The sequence below is a fragment of the Hyla sarda genome, chromosome 6 (genome assembly GCF_029499605.1).
Source record: "Hyla sarda isolate aHylSar1 chromosome 6, aHylSar1.hap1, whole genome shotgun sequence".
In the NCBI taxonomy this organism is placed as follows: Eukaryota; Metazoa; Chordata; class Amphibia; order Anura; family Hylidae; genus Hyla; species Hyla sarda.
The window spans coordinates 269718314-269737622 of NC_079194.1; the positions used below are offsets into that span (position 1 = coordinate 269718314).

Here is a 19309-nt window from a genome sequence, read left to right on the forward strand (position 1 = left end):
CAAATCAAGAATACATCGTCTATGTATCTCCACCACTCCAGGATAAACCTGGAGTGGTGGGACACATAGACGTAACGCTCTTCAAATTGCGACATAAAGATGTTGGCATACGTTGGCGCAACGTTGCTACCCATTGCGGTACCCCGCTTTTGCAAGAAAAATTTATCATTAAACACAAAGTAATTGTTTTCGAGTACTATACATAATAAAGCAACAATAAAGTCAATTTTAGCGGATGAAAAACCTGCCTGTAGTAAAGATGTGGTGACAGCCTCCACACCCCCACCATGCTGGATGGAGGTGTAGAGGCTCACCACATCAAAAGAGGCAATAATTGCCCCTTCTGGAATTTCAATATTTTCAATCCTAGAGAGAAAATCTGAAGTATCCCTAATATAGGATTTAGCTTGTGTAGCAAATGATCTGAGTACCTTATCAAGAAAGATAGAGACTCTAGAGGTTATAGAGTTTCTACCCGAAACAATTGGGCGCCCTGGTGGATTTGTCAAATCTTTATGCACCTTCGGTAAAAGGTAAAGTTGTGGTGTGACTGGGAATAAGACCGTAAGATATTTTCTAACATCCTCATCTATCACAGACATACTTAGCCCCATCTCCAATACTACCCTAATCTTTTTTTCTATAGTGAATTTTGGATCACCTGATAATTGTTTGTACACTTTATATTGATTTTATACTTTTTTTCACTAAATTGGATTTGTAATTGTATAGCCCATAAAATGGGTCCTTTTGTTCACTTGTGTTATGCTTGAGAAAGACCAGGAGAGCTGGTTGAAACGTCGCTGTAACTTTCACCTGTTTATGGAATAAAACTTCACTTTTTTCATCTACTTGGATTGTGTGCTGCGGAATTCTACTAATTTGTATTACATATAGGACCATTAACCAGGGTCCGGCTCTGCGTGCACCGCTTTTTTCTCTTTTTTTGGGGGTGCTGTTTCTTTTGGATTACTGTTATTGGTTTACAAACGTGCACCTGATTTCATCACTTCAATTTTTTTGGGACTCTTGATAAAGATGGACAGTGAAACATCTAGAGGTAACAATATGGTGAATGTTTTTTCATACACTGATGTTGACGTGTCTCGTATACTTGGTAGTGTGTCAGAGGACGCTACTTTCCTGCATACACCGTCAAGCATTGATACACAGAGGAATTATGAATTTTCAACCAAAAAGTTACTTAATCTTCAACTTCATCTCACTATGATGGCAGAATACTATAAGGCACAAATGATACCAAGGGGTATGAGGGCTCACCCTAGAGACAATGCATATGTAAATGATACAGACTATCGTATGAAATTTGAAGCTATTTCCAACAAATATTCTTTTGACTTGATTTTGCTACAGATAGAATTTTTACAACAAGACCTGATTGGAGTTAAGAAACTGGTTTCTGATTATGAAAACACCTTGAAGGATATTGTATTGGACACAGAGTTACAACAATTTTTGACTAAACAGAAGGACTTTCTAACTAAATTCAGGGGTGAGCTAGAGGAAAATAAGAAGAGGAAGTGGTCGAGAGACTGTCATGACTATTCAATGGGGAGAGTTTATAATTGGAGTGCAGTATCCTCTAATTGGAGGAAGAACAGACGCGGTCGGGACACTATGGATGGGACTGACTACCAATAAGGTTACAACGACTGAGGACATTAACAACATTACCACTAAGCCTTTTTTAGGGGTACGTCCACCACAAGGGGACGCTACAGGAGGAGTGGCAGAAAACATAACCGAAGGAGCAAGAACTCGGGGTCGCAGGAATTTCAAGGCATCACAGAACAAGGGGTCACAGAGGAAGTGATTAATGTTATCAATATCTCTTCAAAGACATTGACTCCTGAACAAATGCAAGTACTTAGCAAGGGATTAAACTTTTGCCCTAGCACATACATGGACTGGTTCCAGCTGGAACTTGATGTGTCTCAATTTATTAGGAAATTAAAATTGAAAGCCTGGTTTTTGCATAAGGGTGATGTTAATGATACTCAAACTGCTGTTTCTCCCTCTTCTAGTGGCATGAGATTACAAGACTTGGGCCTCAAAAATGTGAGTGACTTCAATCCTGTTTTTGATACTCATGATATTGATACCTATGCTGATTGCATTAGAAGGGATTTGTTGAAATTAAAAAATAGGAATGTGAAATTGAAACATCCTAACATGACTAAGGGTGAATTGGATGCAGTGTCGTCTCTTGTCCATGACCACGACCTAGTAATTAAACCAGCGGACAAGGGTGGAGCGGTCGTGGTCATGGACAGGAGACAATACATGAATGAGGCAAAGAGACAACTTGAGGACACAGAGGTCTACGAACAATTATCAGGTGATCCAAAATTCACTATAGAAAAAAAGATTAGGGTAGTATTGGAGATGGGGCTAAGTATGTCTGTGATAGATGAGGATGTTAGAAAATATCTTACGGTCTTATTCCCAGTCACACCACAACTTTACCTTTTACCGAAGGTGCATAAAGATTTGACAAATCCACCAGGGCGCCCAATTGTTTCGGGTAGAAACTCTATAACCTCTAGAGTCTCTATCTTTCTTGATAAGGTACTCAGATCATTTGCTACACAAGCTAAATCCTATATTAGGGATACTTCAGATTTTCTCTCTAGGATTGAAAATATTGAAATTCCAGAAGGGGCAATTATTGCCTCTTTTGATGTGGTGAGCCTCTACACCTCCATCCAGCATGGTGGGGGTGTGGAGGCTGTCACCACATCTTTACTACAGGCAGGTTTTTCATCCGCTAAAATTGACTTTATTGTTGCTTTATTATGTATAGTACTCGAAAACAATTACTTTGTGTTTAATGATAAATTTTTCTTGCAAAAGCGGGGTACCGCAATGGGTAGCAACGTTGCGCCAACGTATGCCAACATCTTTATGTCGCAATTTGAAGAGCGTTACGTCTATGTGTCCCACCACTCCAGGTTTATCCTGGAGTGGTGGAGATACATAGACGATGTATTCTTGATTTGGACTGGAACACTGACTGATTTATTATCTTTTCAGGACTATCTTAATGAACAGGACCCAGACATTCGCTTCACTTTGACCCACTCTTATGTTTCGGTGAGCTTTCTGGATGTGTTAGTGACGATACAGGGAAACCATTTGACTACAGATCTCTATGTAAAAGACACTGATTGCAACACATTGCTGAGATTCGATAGTTGTCACCCTAGATCCATGGTGAACTCCTTGCCCTATAGCCAATTGCTGAGGGCAAGGAGGGTCACGGATTCGGAAGAAAAATATGATAAGGCCCTGGACAGAATGGTTCAAAATTTCAAGAATAGGGGATACCCTGTGGGATTAATAGTGAGACAAAAGGACAGAATTGATAGGACACAAAGGGGACTCGTGTCTGGACAGAGTAGGATACCTACAAATCCTCGTATAGCGTTTGTCTCCACGTACAATGATCTTTCCCCTGAGATCGGCAGAATTGTTAGGAAACACTGGAATTTACTTGAGGGATATACACACAGTCCAGAATTGAAGTCACCTCCCATTATGGCCTATAGGAGACCTACCAACTTGAAAGATAAGTTGGTAAAAGCGGATATGTCTACCAAAAGGAGTGGCCAACAGTACCTTACCACTTTTAGAAGGGGAAGCTTCCCCTGCCGATCCTGTACCAACTGTGGACTTATGGCAAAGGGTGAGTCCTTTTGTCATCCGTCCACAGGACAAGTTTTCCCCATCAGACAATATCTTACGTGTAGTACATCTTTTGTCGTCTATGTCTTGTGGTGCCCGTGTGGTCTCCTGTATGTGGGGGAGACCACATGGGACCTCAAGACTAGACTGAATCAACACAGATACTCAATTCGTAAGAATAAACTTGACCTCCCGGTGTCTAAGCACTTTACAGATCTTGCACATAGTAAAAGGGACCTGAGATTCATGGTCTTAGACCATGTACCCCCTTTGAAAAGAGGGGGTGACAGGCAGGGACGTCTGAAAAGACTTGAACTTAAGTGGATATACATTCTTAATTCTTTGAGACCTCATGGTTTAAATGTTGATTTCAAAATTTCACATAGGGTGCTAGGCAGGTAATGAGTCCTGGACATTCTCTGAGTTAGGTTACATGTAAACCGGTGTATACAACACAAGTGATATGACTATTTAGATTTTTGGAATATTTCCTTTTAGAAAGTATTATTAACCTTGTTCTTTCTCTTTCTTTTTTGCAGTAACCGGAGGGGATTATTGTCACTCACGTTTATATATAAAAATGTTCCGTTTATTCATTTACAATAAATAACACTCAATCTAGTTATTGTTTGATATTTTCTGTCGGAAGTCGGGGATGTATATTACATGTGTGATATTCATTAATTTTGATATACATATAATATATGTAGTACACCATATCATTATACACAATTTTATTTTATTTAGTATTTTGTTCATTTTTTTCATTTTATTTTTTATTTTTATTTTTTATTTTTATTTTATTATTTTTTTTCATTATATTTTTTTATTTTTTATTTTTTATCTTTTATTATTATTATTATCATTGTTTTTATCATCTTCAATTTTTTAATTATTTATTTATTTTATATTCCTTTTGATTCTTTAATTTTGCTGTTGCCAACAGCTATGGGATGAGTCATATCTGGACGCAGTTCCAGTAATCGAATTACAGTCCCCCTCTTTAACCTAGGATTAGGGCATATGTGGTGGAATAGAGAGCTGGTTGCAGTGGTGACCTCAGACTATGGCTACCACTGGATGCCGTGCTCCAGCGGATCAGAGTGTGGACACTTCATTGTGCCCGCTACTCGGGTCTGCAGCCACACGTCTCAATATATATGTGGGATCTGTATGAATACTTTAAATAACTAGACCGTCCCATTTTCATTTTGATTATTTTTTATTTATTATTTATTTTTTGTTTTGGTTCATTTTTTCTTATCTTTATATATTTTTTTCATTTGTTTACTTACCATTCTATCACATGACACATTGCCATGGTGACCGGGACGTCAGATGAGCTGATAGGTATGAGAACGAGGCCTGGAACACTGCGCGCGTGCGCAGTGGGAGACGGAGCTCCTGATATGAGAGCGAGGCTTGGAACACCATGAGAATGCGCAGTAGGGCCGACGCTCTCAGTACATACATGGTCACCATGACTACATGTTAGATACATCCCCTGACTTCCGCTATAGTATCTGGGCGCACATGCGCAGTCACTTTTCACCCACGCTTACATTCTCCATCATGGCGGTGAGTGATCCCCAGATCCGTTACTGCAAATATTGCTTTTTAATGATTTTTTAATTTTCACACATCTGTTCTGAATAGGTGATCAGAACCTTATTAGGGATTTTACATGATTTGGGGATTCACGTTTATATTCGTATAATGTATTGAATATAGATATATTTGACACATATTTTTACACTTGTTCATGTGATGTACTGTTTGAATTTTGTACACTTTATATTGATTTTATACTTTTTTTTCACTAAATTGGATTTGTAATTGTATAGCCCATAAAATGGGTCCTTTTGTTCACTTGTGTTATGCTTGAGAAAGACCAGGAGAGCTGGTTGAAACGTCGCTGTAACTTTCACCTGTTTATGGAATAAAACTTCACTTTTTTCATCTACTTGGATTGTGTGCTGCGGAATTCTACTAATTTGTATTACATATAGGACCATTAACCAGGGTCCGGCTCTGCGTGCACCGCTTTTTTCTCTTTTTTTTGGGGTGCTGTTTCTTTTGGATTACTGTTATTGGTTTACAAACGTGCACCTGATTTCATCACTTCAATTTTTTTTGGACTCTTGATAAAGATGGACAGTGAAACATCTAGAGGTAACAATATGGTGAATGTTTTTTCATACACTGATGTTGACGTGTCTCGTATACTTGGTAGTGTGTCAGAGGACGCTACTTTCCTGCATACACCGTCAAGCATTGATACACAGAGGAATTATGAATTTTCAACCAAAAAGTTACTTAATCTTCAACTTCATCTCACTATGATGGCAGAATACTATAAGGCACAAATGATACCAAGGGGTATGAGGGCTCACCCTAGAGACAATGCATATGTAAATGATACAGACTATCGTATGAAATTTGAAGCTATTTCCAACAAATATTCTTTTGACTTGATTTTGCTACAGATAGAATTTTTACAACAAGACCTGATTGGAGTTAAGAAACTGGTTTCTGATTATGAAAACACCTTGAAGGATATTGTATTGGACACAGAGTTACAACAATTTTTGACTAAACAGAAGGACTTTCTAACTAAATTCAGGGGTGAGCTAGAGGAAAATAAGAAGAGGAAGTGGTCGAGAGACTGTCATGACTATTCAATGGGGAGAGTTTATAATTGGAGTGCAGTATCCTCTAATTGGAGGAAGAACAGACGCGGTCGGGACACTATGGATGGGACTGACTACCAATAAGGTTACAACGACTGAGGACATTAACAACATTACCACTAAGCCTTTTTTAGGGGTACGTCCACCACAAGGGGACGCTACAGGAGGAGTGGCAGAAAACATAACCGAAGGAGCAAGAACTCGGGGTCGCAGGAATTTCAAGGCATCACAGAACAAGGGGTCACAGAGGAAGTGATTAATGTTATCAATATCTCTTCAAAGACATTGACTCCTGAACAAATGCAAGTACTTAGCAAGGGATTAAACTTTTGCCCTAGCACATACATGGACTGGTTCCAGCTGGAACTTGATGTGTCTCAATTTATTAGGAAATTAAAATTGAAAGCCTGGTTTTTGCATAAGGGTGATGTTAATGATACTCAAACTGCTGTTTCTCCCTCTTCTAGTGGCATGAGATTACAAGACTTGGGCCTCAAAAATGTGAGTGACTTCAATCCTGTTTTTGATACTCATGATATTGATACCTATGCTGATTGCATTAGAAGGGATTTGTTGAAATTAAAAAATAGGAATGTGAAATTGAAACATCCTAACATGACTAAGGGTGAATTGGATGCAGTGTCGTCTCTTGTCCATGACCACGACCTAGTAATTAAACCAGCGGACAAGGGTGGAGCGGTCGTGGTCATGGACAGGAGACAATACATGAATGAGGCAAAGAGACAACTTGAGGACACAGAGGTCTACGAACAATTATCAGGTGATCCAAAATTCACTATAGAAAAAAAGATTAGGGTAGTATTGGAGATGGGGCTAAGTATGTCTGTGATAGATGAGGATGTTAGAAAATATCTTACGGTCTTATTCCCAGTCACACCACAACTTTACCTTTTACCGAAGGTGCATAAAGATTTGACAAATCCACCAGGGCGCCCAATTGTTTCGGGTAGAAACTCTATAACCTCTAGAGTCTCTATCTTTCTTGATAAGGTACTCAGATCATTTGCTACACAAGCTAAATCCTATATTAGGGATACTTCAGATTTTCTCTCTAGGATTGAAAATATTGAAATTCCAGAAGGGGCAATTATTGCCTCTTTTGATGTGGTGAGCCTCTACACCTCCATCCAGCATGGTGGGGGTGTGGAGGCTGTCACCACATCTTTACTACAGGCAGGTTTTTCATCCGCTAAAATTGACTTTATTGTTGCTTTATTATGTATAGTACTCGAAAACAATTACTTTGTGTTTAATGATAAATTTTTCTTGCAAAAGCGGGGTACCGCAATGGGTAGCAACGTTGCGCCAACGTATGCCAACATCTTTATGTCGCAATTTGAAGAGCGTTACGTCTATGTGTCCCACCACTCCAGGTTTATCCTGGAGTGGTGGAGATACATAGACGATGTATTCTTGATTTGGACTGGAACACTGACTGATTTATTATCTTTTCAGGACTATCTTAATGAACAGGACCCAGACATTCGCTTCACTTTGACCCACTCTTATGTTTCGGTGAGCTTTCTGGATGTGTTAGTGACGATACAGGGAAACCATTTGACTACAGATCTCTATGTAAAAGACACTGATTGCAACACATTGCTGAGATTCGATAGTTGTCACCCTAGATCCATGGTGAACTCCTTGCCCTATAGCCAATTGCTGAGGGCAAGGAGGGTCACGGATTCGGAAGAAAAATATGATAAGGCCCTGGACAGAATGGTTCAAAATTTCAAGAATAGGGGATACCCTGTGGGATTAATAGTGAGACAAAAGGACAGAATTGATAGGACACAAAGGGGACTCGTGTCTGGACAGAGTAGGATACCTACAAATCCTCGTATAGCGTTTGTCTCCACGTACAATGATCTTTCCCCTGAGATCGGCAGAATTGTTAGGAAACACTGGAATTTACTTGAGGGATATACACACAGTCCAGAATTGAAGTCACCTCCCATTATGGCCTATAGGAGACCTACCAACTTGAAAGATAAGTTGGTAAAAGCGGATATGTCTACCAAAAGGAGTGGCCAACAGTACCTTACCACTTTTAGAAGGGGAAGCTTCCCCTGCCGATCCTGTACCAACTGTGGACTTATGGCAAAGGGTGAGTCCTTTTGTCATCCGTCCACAGGACAAGTTTTCCCCATCAGACAATATCTTACGTGTAGTACATCTTTTGTCGTCTATGTCTTGTGGTGCCCGTGTGGTCTCCTGTATGTGGGGGAGACCACATGGGACCTCAAGACTAGACTGAATCAACACAGATACTCAATTCGTAAGAATAAACTTGACCTCCCGGTGTCTAAGCACTTTACAGATCTTGCACATAGTGAAAGGGACCTGAGATTCATGGTCTTAGACCATGTACCCCCTTTGAAAAGAGGGGGTGACAGGCAGGGACGTCTGAAAAGACTTGAACTTAAGTGGATATACATTCTTAATTCTTTGAGACCTCATGGTTTAAATGTTGATTTCAAAATTTCACATAGGGTGCTAGGCAGGTAATGAGTCCTGGACATTCTCTGAGTTAGGTTACATGTAAACCGGTGTATACAACACAAGTGATATGACTATTTAGATTTTTGGAATATTTCCTTTTAGAAAGTTACATAGTTACATAGTTACATAGTTAGTACGGTCGAAAAAAGACATATGTCCATCAAGTTCAACCAGGGAATTAAGGGGTAGGGGTGTGGCGCGATATTGGGGAAGGGATGGGATTTTATATTTCTTCATAAGCATTAATGTTATTTTGTTCCATAAATGTATCTAATCCTGTTTTAAAGCTGTTAATTGTTCCTACTGTGACCAGTTCCTGAGGTAGACCGTTCCATAAATTCACAGTCCTCACGGTAAAGAAGGCGTGTCGCCCCTTGAGACTAAACTTTTTCTTCTCCAGACGGAGGGAGTGTCCCCTCGTCCTTTGGGGGGGTTTAACCTGGAACAGTTTTTCTCCATATTTTTTGTATGGGCCATTAATATACTTATATACGTTTATCATATCCCCCCTTAAACGTCTCTTCTCAAGACTAAACAATTGTAACTCCTTTAATCGCTCCTCATAGCTAAGATGTTCCATGCCCCATATTAGTTTAGTCGCGCGTCTCTGCACCCTTTCCAACTCCGCAGTGTCCCTTTTATGGACAGGTGCCCAAAACTGAACAGCATATTCCAGGTGAGGCCGTACCAATGCTTTATAAAGGGGGAGTATTATGTCCCTGTCCCTTGAGTCCATGCCTCTTTTTATACATGACAATATCCTGCCGGCTTTGGAAGCAGCAGCCTGACATTGCATGCTATTCTGTAGTCTGTGATCTACAAGTACACCCAGATCCTTCTCTACCAGTGACTCTGCCAGTTTAATCCCCCCTAAGACATACGATGCATGCAGGTTATTAGTACCCAGATGCATAACTTTACATTTATCCACATTGAACCTCATTTGCCAAGTGGATGCCCAGACACTTAGTCTATCCAAGTCATCCTGTAACTTATGCACATCCTCTATAGACTGTACCGTGCTACAAAGCTTGGTGTCATCTGCAAAGATAGAAACAGAGCTGTTAATACCATCCTCTATATCATTGATAAATAAATTAAACAACAGCGGGCCCAGTACTGAACCTTGGGGTACACCACTAATTACCGGGGACCAATCAGAGTACGAATCATTGACCACCACTCTCTGGGTACGATCCATGAGCCAGTGTTCAATCCAGTTACAAACTAAAGTTTCCAAGCCCAAGGACCTTAACTTACCTGTCAAACGTCTGTGAGGGACAGTATCAAATGCTTTGGCAAAATCCAGAAACACTATATCCACAGCCATTCCTCTGTCAAGGCTTCTACTCACCTCTTCATAAAAGCAAATTAGATTGGTTTGACAACTTCTATCCTTAGTAAACCCATGCTGGCTATCACTTATAATACAATTATCCCCTATGTATTCCTGTATGTAATCCCTTATAAGTCCTTCAAACAATTTACCCACAATGCACGTTAAACTTACCGGTCTATAGTTTCCTGGGGAAGACCTAGAGCCCTTCTTGAAGATTGGCACCACATTCGCCTTGCGCCAGTCCCTTGGCACAATACCAGACACCATAGAATCTCTAAATATCATGAACAGGGGTACAGATATTACTGAACTTACCTCTCTAAGAACTCTTGGGTGTAGTCCATCCGGCCCTGGGGATTTGCTTACATTTATATCACTTAACTTACCTTGTACCATCTCTACATTAAGCCAGTTCAGTACATTACATGATGTGTTACCAGCACTGACCTGGCCAATGTCAGCTCCTTTTTCCCTAGTATATACAGAACTAAAGAACCCATTCAGTAGCTCCGCCTTCTCTTGATCGCCTGTGACAACCTCCCCATTATCATTATTAAGGGGTCCTACATGCTCTGTCCTTGGTTTTTTTGCATTTATATATCTAAAAAAATATTTAGGATTAGTTTTGCTTTCTTTGGCCACCTGTCTCTCATTTTGAATTTTTGCTGTTTTTATTACATTTTTACAGATTTTATTAAGCTCTTTGTACTGTTTAAATGTTATCGCTGACCCATCAGATTTGTATTTTTTGAAGGCAATTTTTTTGTTGTTTATTGCTCTTTTAACATCATGTGTCAGCCATGTAGGATTTAATTTTAATCGTTTATATTTGTTCCCCTTTGGTATATATTTAGCTGTATAGTTATTTAGAGTTGATTTAAAGATGTCCCATTTACCTTCTGTATCAGTATTTGAGAACACTTCCCCCCAGTCTATGTCCTGTAGTGCAGCCCTCAGCCCAGGGAAGTTTGCCTTTTTAAAGTTATATGTTTTTGCCTTCCCCGCCTGTCTTTGTTTTCTACATTTTAAGTCAAAAGTAACTATATTGTGGTCGCTATTACCAAGGTTTTCCCGCACAGTTACATTACCAATCAGCTCTGCGTTGTTGGAAATGATCAGATCCAACAAGGCATCACTTCTTGTTGGGTCCTCCACAAACTGGCCCATAAAATTATCCTGCAATAAATTTAGGAATTGTCGCCCCTTTGTAGTTTTAGCCAACCCCGGACCCCAATCTATATCTGGATAGTTAAAATCTCCCATTATTACCACTGTACCTGCCCGGGTGGCCCTCTCTATTTGTTTATGAAGCCGAACATCTATCTCTTCAGTGATATTAGGGGGTCTGTAGATTACCCCAAATATTATTTTTTCAGTATTTCCCTCCTTTTGTAATTCTACCCACAGTGATTCCACCTCCTCAAAATCATCACACACTATGGCATCGTTCACACTGACTTTCATACCACTTCTTACATACAGACAGACTCCACCACCTTTTCTGTTCATTCTATCCTTGCGAAACAATGTAAACCCCTGCAGATTGACAGCCCAGTCATGCGAGGAGTCCAGCCATGTCTCAGTGACCCCAACTATATCAATATGTTCCTCCAGTATCAAGGCCTCAAGCTCCCCCATTTTATTTGCTAGGCTTCTGGCATTTGTGAACATACACTTTACATTTCCATCCTTTATGTTATTGGGGTTAATGGGATTCAAGGGTGTAAGTTTTATTTTCCTATGAAGCCTATTCCTATTAACTATTCTAACCCCTCCCTCCGGTCCACCCCCAGGTACATTTATAATTCCCACCTCTCTATCTACACTATCTTCCCCCTCTTTGCTGTAGGTTCCCTCCCCCCAAGTCCCTAGTTTAAACACTCCTCCACCCTTCTAGCCATCTTCTCCCCAAGCAAAGCTGCACCCTCCCCATTGAGGTGCAGCCCGTCCCTACGGTAGAGCCGGTAACCGACAGCGAAGTCAGCCCAGTTCTCCATGAACCCAAACCCTTCCTTCCTACACCAGCTTCTGAGCCACTTGTTTACCTCCCTGATCTCCCGCTGCCTCTCTGGTGTGGCTCGTGGTACTGGTAGTATTTCAGAAAATACTACCTTGGAGGTCCTTGCCTTAAGCTTGCGGCCTAAGTCCCTGAAATCATTTTTAAGGACACTCCACCTACCTCTTACTTTGTCATTGGTGCCAATATGTACCATGACTGCTGGGTCCTCTCCAGCCCCGCCCAGCAACCTGTCAACCCGATCCGCGATGTGCCGAACTCGTGCGCCAGGCAGACAACACACTGTTCGGCGATCCCGGTCTTTGTGACAGATTGCCCTGTCTGTCCCCCTAATAATTGAGTCCCCCACCACTAGTACCTGTCTGGCCTGCCCTGTACTCCTCCCTCCCTCCTTACTGGAGCAGACACCCCCCTGGCGGTCAGAGGCGGTATCCTGCTGCAGTTCTGCTAGCTCTGGAATGGCATCCCCCTCATCTGCCAAGCGGGCAAACTTGTTGGGGTGTGCCAGTTCAGGACTAGCCTCCCTGACACTTTTTCCCCTACCCCTCTTTCTAACTGTAACCCAGCTAACTGCCTGACTGTCCTGCAACTCCGTCCCACTGTCTTCCCCCACCTCTATTCCCGAGAGTGCCTGCTCAGTGAGCACGAGACTCCTCTCCATGTTGTTAATGCTTCTCATTGTTGCCAGTCGCCCCTCTAGATCCAGGATCTGGGCTTCCAAACGGACAACTAGCACACATCTCGCACAACAATATGCACCCTCAAACTGTTGTTCAAGGATTGCATACATTGAACAGGATGTACATTGGACTGCATTTTCCAACATGGAGGCCATCTAGTTATGGGGATTTCACAAATGTATAGGAAAAAACAGACAGTCAAAATGACACTTAAAATTTTTTGTAGACCTTGTGGGTTCAGAAATAAACACTCACAGCGATCTCAACCTCCTGCTTTCAAACTCCTGTTTTTGTAACTCCTCTTTCACGCCCCCTCTTACACAGCAACACTCAGAAGAGCAAGCTCTCAATAAGAGTCCCAAGCTAAGATTTATACACCTGTGCCCAATCTACTCCTCCTCCCCCTAGAGGTGGAACAGAGAAAAAAAAAAAAAATGAAAAAGGGTGTTTAAACTCTAACAGTTATCCCACTATGTGCAAAAGAGAAAAACTTACCCAAAATATGAATGTAGACTATAGGCAGTCGCACCCACTCCACAGATTCACTCCGCACAACAGATAATCACAGTTTTTGTAACTCCTCTTTCACGCCCCCTCTTACACAGCAACACTCAGAAGAGCAAGCTCTCAATAAGAGTCCCAAGCTAAGATTTATACACCTGTGCCCAATCTACTCCTCCTCCCCCTAGAGGTGGAACAGAGAAAAAAAAAAAAAATGAAAAAGGGTGTTTAAACTCTAACAGTTATCCCACTATGTGCAAAAGAGAAAAACTTACCCAAAATATGAATGTAGACTATAGGCAGTCGCACCCACTCCACAGATTCACTCCGCACAACAGATAATCACAGTTTTTGTAACTCCTCTTTCACGCCCCCTCTTACACAGCAACACTCAGAAGAGCAAGTATTATTAACCTTGTTCTTTCTCTTTCTTTTTTGCAGTAACCGGAGGGGATTATTGTCACTCACGTTTATATATAAAAATGTTCCGTTTATTCATTTACAATAAATAACACTCAATCTAGTTATTGTTTGATATTTTCTGTCGGAAGTCGGGGATGTATATTACATGTGTGATATTCATTAATTTTGATATACATATAATATATGTAGTACACCATATCATTATACACAATTTTATTTTATTTAGTATTTTGTTCATTTTTTTCATTTTATTTTTTATTTTTATTTTTTATTTTTATTTTATTATTTTTTTTCATTATATTTTTTTATTTTTTATTTTTTATCTTTTATTATTATTATTATCATTGTTTTTATCATCTTCAATTTTTTAATTATTTATTTATTTTATATTCCTTTTGATTCTTTAATTTTGCTGTTGCCAACAGCTATGGGATGAGTCATATCTGGACGCAGTTCCAGTAATCGAATTACAGTCCCCCTCTTTAACCTAGGATTAGGGCATATGTGGTGGAATAGAGAGCTGGTTGCAGTGGTGACCTCAGACTATGGCTACCACTGGATGCCGTGCTCCAGCGGATCAGAGTGTGGACACTTCATTGTGCCCGCTACTCGGGTCTGCAGCCACACGTCTCAATATATATGTGGGATCTGTATGAATACTTTAAATAACTAGACCGTCCCATTTTCATTTTGATTATTTTTTATTTATTATTTATTTTTTGTTTTGGTTCATTTTTTCTTATCTTTATATATTTTTTTCATTTGTTTACTTACCATTCTATCACATGACACATTGCCATGGTGACCGGGACGTCAGATGAGCTGATAGGTATGAGAACGAGGCCTGGAACACTGCGCGCGTGCGCAGTGGGAGACGGAGCTCCTGATATGAGAGCGAGGCTTGGAACACCATGAGAATGCGCAGTAGGGCCGACGCTCTCAGTACATACATGGTCACCATGACTACATGTTAGATACATCCCCTGACTTCCGCTATAGTATCTGGGCGCACATGCGCAGTCACTTTTCACCCACGCTTACATTCTCCATCATGGCGGTGAGTGATCCCCAGATCCGTTACTGCAAATATTGCTTTTTAATGATTTTTTAATTTTCACACATCTGTTCTGAATAGGTGATCAGAACCTTATTAGGGATTTTACATGATTTTGGGATTCACGTTTATATTCGTATAATGTATTGAATATAGATATATTTGACACATATTTTTACACTTGTTCATGTGATGTACTGTTTGAATTTTGTACACTTTATATTGATTTTATACTTTTTTTTCACTAAATTGGATTTGTAATTGTATAGCCCATAAAATGGGTCCTTTTGTTCACTTGTGTTATGCTTGAGAAAGACCAGGAGAGCTGGTTGAAACGTCGCTGTAACTTTCACCTGTTTATGGAATAAAACTTCACTTTTTTCATCTACTTGGATTGTGTGCTGCGGAATTCTACTAATTTGTATTACATATAGGACCATTAACCAGGGTCCGGCTCTGCGTGCACCGCTTTTTCTCTTTTTTTTGGGGTGCTGTTTCTTTTGGATTACTGTTATTGGTTTACAAACGTGCACCTGATTTCATCACTTCAATTTTTTTTGGACTCTTGATAAAGATGGACAGTGAAACATCTAGAGGTAACAATATGGTGAATGTTTTTTCATACACTGATGTTGACGTGTCTCGTATACTTGGTAGTGTGTCAGAGGACGCTACTTTCCTGCATACACCGTCAAGCATTGATACACAGAGGAATTATGAATTTTCAACCAAAAAGTTACTTAATCTTCAACTTCATCTCACTATGATGGCAGAATACTATAAGGCACAAATGATACCGAGGGGTATGAGGGCTCACCCTAGAGACAATGCATATGTAAATGATACAGACTATCGTATGAAATTTGAAGCTATTTCCAACAAATATTCTTTTGACTTGATTTTGCTACAGATAGAATTTTTACAACAAGACCTGATTGGAGTTAAGAAACTGGTTTCTGATTATGAAAACACCTTGAAGGATATTGTATTGGACACAGAGTTACAACAATTTTTGACTAAACAGAAGGACTTTCTAACTAAATTCAGGGGTGAGCTAGAGGAAAATAAGAAGAGGAAGTGGTCGAGAGACTGTCATGACTATTCAATGGGGAGAGTTTATAATTGGAGTGCAGTATCCTCTAATTGGAGGAAGAACAGACGCGGTCGGGACACTATGGATGGGACTGACTCTACCAATAAGGTTACAACGACTGAGGACATTAACAACATTACCACTAAGCCTTTTTTAGGGGTACGTCCACCACAAGGGGACGCTACAGGAGGAGTGGCAGAAAACATAACCGAAGGAGCAAGAACTCGGGGTCGCAGGAATTTCAAGGCATCACAGAACAAGGGGTCACAGAGGAAGTGATTAATGTTATCAATATCTCTTCAAAGACATTGACTCCTGAACAAATGCAAGTACTTAGCAAGGGATTAAACTTTTGCCCTAGCACATACATGGACTGGTTCCAGCTGGAACTTGATGTGTCTCAATTTATTAGGAAATTAAAATTGAAAGCCTGGTTTTTGCATAAGGGTGATGTTAATGATACTCAAACTGCTGTTTCTCCCTCTTCTAGTGGCATGAGATTACAAGACTTGGGCCTCAAAAATGTGAGTGACTTCAATCCTGTTTTTGATACTCATGATATTGATACCTATGCTGATTGCATTAGAAGGGATTTGTTGAAATTAAAAAATAGGAATGTGAAATTGAAACATCCTAACATGACTAAGGGTGAATTGGATGCAGTGTCGTCTCTTGTCCATGACCACGACCTAGTAATTAAACCAGCGGACAAGGGTGGAGCGGTCGTGGTCATGGACAGGAGACAATACATGAATGAGGCAAAGAGACAACTTGAGGACACAGAGGTCTACGAACAATTATCAGGTGATCCAAAATTCACTATAGAAAAAAAGATTAGGGTAGTATTGGAGATGGGGCTAAGTATGTCTGTGATAGATGAGGATGTTAGAAAATATCTTACGGTCTTATTCCCAGTCACACCACAACTTTACCTTTTACCGAAGGTGCATAAAGATTTGACAAATCCACCAGGGCGCCCAATTGTTTCGGGTAGAAACTCTATAACCTCTAGAGTCTCTATCTTTCTTGATAAGGTACTCAGATCATTTGCTACACAAGCTAAATCCTATATTAGGGATACTTCAGATTTTCTCTCTAGGATTGAAAATATTGAAATTCCAGAAGGGGCAATTATTGCCTCTTTTGATGTGGTGAGCCTCTACACCTCCATCCAGCATGGTGGGGGTGTGGAGGCTGTCACCACATCTTTACTACAGGCAGGTTTTTCATCCGCTAAAATTGACTTTATTGTTGCTTTATTATGTATAGTACTCGAAAACAATTACTTTGTGTTTAATGATAAATTTTTCTTGCAAAAGCGGGGTACCGCAATGGGTAGCAACGTTGCGCCAACGTATGCCAACATCTTTATGTCGCAATTTGAAGAGCGTTACGTCTATGTGTCCCACCACTCCAGGTTTATCCTGGAGTGGTGGAGATACATAGACGATGTATTCTTGATTTGGACTGGAACACTGACTGATTTATTATCTTTTCAGGACTATCTTAATGAACAGGACCCAGACATTCGCTTCACTTTGACCCACTCTTATGTTTCGGTGAGCTTTCTGGATGTGTTAGTGACGATACAGGGAAACCATTTGACTACAGATCTCTATGTAAAAGACACTGATTGCAACACATTGCTGAGATTCGATAGTTGTCACCCTAGATCCATGGTGAACTCCTTGCCCTATAGCCAATTGCTGAGGGCAAGGAGGGTCACGGATTCGGAAGAAAAATATGATAAGGCCCTGGACAGAATGGTTCAAAATTTCAAGAATAGGGGATACCCTGTGGGATTAATAGTGAGACAAAAGGACAGAATTGATAGGACACAAAGGGGACTCGTGTCTGGACAGAGTAGGATACCTACAAATCCTCGTATAGCGTTTGTCTCCACGTACAATGATCTTTCCCCTGAGATTGGCAGAATTGTTAGGAAACACTGGAATTTACTTGAGGGATATACACACAGTCCAGAATTGAAGTCACCTCCCATTATGGCCTATAGGAGACCTACCAACTTGAAAGATAAGTTGGTAAAAGCGGATATGTCTACCAAAAGGAGTGGCCAACAGTACCTTACCACTTTTAGAAGGGGAAGCTTCCCCTGCCGATCCTGTACCAACTGTGGACTTATGGCAAAGGGTGAGTCCTTTTGTCATCCGTCCACAGGACAAGTTTTCCCCATCAGACAATATCTTACGTGTAGTACATCTTTTGTCGTCTATGTCTTGTGGTGCCCGTGTGGTCTCCTGTATGTGGGGGAGACCACATGGGACCTCAAGACTAGACTGAATCAACACAGATACTCAATTCGTAAGAATAAACTTGACCTCCCGGTGTCTAAGCACTTTACAGATCTTGCACATAGTGAAAGGGACCTGAGATTCATGGTCTTAGACCATGTACCCCCTTTGAAAAGAGGGGGTGACAGGCAGGGACGTCTGAAAAGACTTGAACTTAAGTGGATATACATTCTTAATTCTTTGAGACCTCATGGTTTAAATGTTGATTTCAAAATTTCACATAGGGTGCTAGGCAGGTAATGAGTCCTGGACATTCTCTGAGTTAGGTTACATGTAAACCGGTGTATACAACACAAGTGATATGACTATTTAGATTTTTGGAATATTTCCTTTTAGAAAGTATTATTAACCTTGTTCTTTCTCTTTCTTTTTTGCAGTAACCGGAGGGGATTATTGTCACTCACGTTTATATATAAAAATGTTCCGTTTATTCATTTACAATAAATAACACTCAATCTAGTTATTGTTTGATATTTTCTGTCGGAAGTCGGGGATGTATATTACATGTGTGATATTCATTAATTTTGATATACATATAATATATGTAGTACACCATATCATTATACACAATTTTATTTTATTTAGTATTTTGTTCATTTTTTTCATTTTATTTTTTATTTTTTATTTTTATTTTATTATTTTTTTTCATTATATTTTTTTATTTTTTATTTTTTATCTTTTATTATTATTATTATTATCATTGTTTTTATCATCTTCAATTTTTTAATTATTTATTTATTTTATATTCCTTTTGATTCTTTAATTTTGCTGTTGCCAACAGCTATGGGATGAGTCATATCTGGACGCAGTTCCAGTAATCTAATTACAGTCCCCCTCTTTAACCTAGGATTAGGGCATATGTGGTGGAATAGAGAGCTGGTTGCAGTGGTGACCTCAGACTATGGCTACCACTGGATGCCGTGCTCCAGCGGATCAGAGTGTGGACACTTCATTGTGCCCGCTACTCGGGTC

At 40.1% G+C, this 19309-nt stretch overlaps 3 long non-coding RNA genes across 3 annotated transcripts; all 3 read left to right on the forward strand.

The window, feature by feature from the left end:
* The first annotated feature begins 1966 nt into the window (after positions 1-1966).
* On the forward strand, positions 1967-4344 carry LOC130277042 (uncharacterized). Its single transcript, XR_008845352.1, has 3 exons — positions 1967-2079; positions 3055-3114; positions 4245-4344. It is a non-coding gene; the product is annotated as an uncharacterized LOC130277042 (long non-coding RNA).
* A 2439-nt stretch (positions 4345-6783) lies between these two features.
* Positions 6784-13996, forward strand: LOC130277043 (uncharacterized). Its single transcript, XR_008845353.1, has 3 exons — positions 6784-6896; positions 7872-7931; positions 13897-13996. It is a non-coding gene; the product is annotated as an uncharacterized LOC130277043 (long non-coding RNA).
* Positions 13997-16436: 2440 nt separating this feature from the next.
* On the forward strand, positions 16437-18814 carry LOC130277045 (uncharacterized). Its single transcript, XR_008845354.1, has 3 exons — positions 16437-16549; positions 17525-17584; positions 18715-18814. It is a non-coding gene; the product is annotated as an uncharacterized LOC130277045 (long non-coding RNA).
* Positions 18815-19309: the final 495 nt, after the last annotated feature.